At 40.5% G+C, this 894-nt stretch overlaps 1 non-coding gene across 1 annotated transcript; it reads right to left on the bottom strand.

Moving 5' to 3' along the window:
- Positions 1-458: 458 nt before the first annotated feature.
- LOC148555135 (small nucleolar RNA R71) lies at positions 459-566 on the bottom strand. Its single transcript, XR_015886690.1, has one exon. It is a non-coding gene; the product is annotated as a small nucleolar RNA R71 (small nucleolar RNA).
- Between the last annotated feature and the right edge of the window lie 328 nt (positions 567-894).

The following is an 894-nucleotide window of genomic DNA, read 5'->3' as shown; positions in this document are numbered from 1 at the left end:
AAGCTAAAATACAACAACCCAGAGACAACCTTACAGGAATTTTCGAACAAGAAAAGGAGATGGCAGACACACCTAACAACAATAATGCAAGGAGGATGCTTGGTGACTTTACTGCACCTAATTCCAATTTACATGGAAGAAGCATCTCCATCCTTGCCATTGGAGCAAACAACTTTGAGCTGAAACCTCAATTAGTTTCTCTGATGCAACAAAACTGCAAGTTTCATGGACTTCCATCTGAAGATCCCTTTTAGTTCTTAACTGAATTCTTGCAGATCTGTGATACTGTTAAGACTAATGGAGTAGATCCTGAAGTCTACAGGCTCATGCTTTTCCCTTTTGCTGTGAGAGACAGAGCTAGAATATGGTTGGATTCTCAATCTAAAGATAGCCTGAACTCTTGGGATAAGCTGGTCAAGGCTTTCTTAGCCAAGTTCTTTCCTCCTCAAAAGCTGAGTAAGCTTAGAGTGGATGTTCAAACCTTCAGACAGAAAGAAGGTGAATCTCTCTATGAAGCTTGGGAGAGATACAAGGAACTGACCAAAAAATGTCCTTCTGACATGCTTTCAGAATGGACCATCCTGGATATATTCTATGATGGTCTGTCTGAATTAGCTAAGATATCATTGGATACTTCTGCAGGTGGATCCATTCACCTAAAGAAAACGCCTGCAGAAGCTCAAGAACTCATTGACATGGTTGCTAATAACCAGTTCATGTACACTTCTGAGAGGAATCCTGTGAGTAATGGGACGCCTCAAAAGAAGGGAGTTCTTGAAATTGATACTCTGAATGCCATATTGGCCCAAAATAAAATATTGACTCAGCAAGTCAATATGATTTTTCAGAGTCTGAATGGAATGCAAGCTGCATCCAACAGTACTCAAGAGGCAT

The sequence above is a fragment of the Arachis ipaensis genome, chromosome B6, assembly GCF_059453495.1.
Source record: "Arachis ipaensis isolate K30076 ecotype BB chromosome B6, ASM5945349v1, whole genome shotgun sequence".
NCBI classification, from domain to species: domain Eukaryota; kingdom Viridiplantae; phylum Streptophyta; class Magnoliopsida; order Fabales; family Fabaceae; genus Arachis; species Arachis ipaensis.
This window is presented reverse-complemented; position numbering and strand designations above follow the sequence as displayed.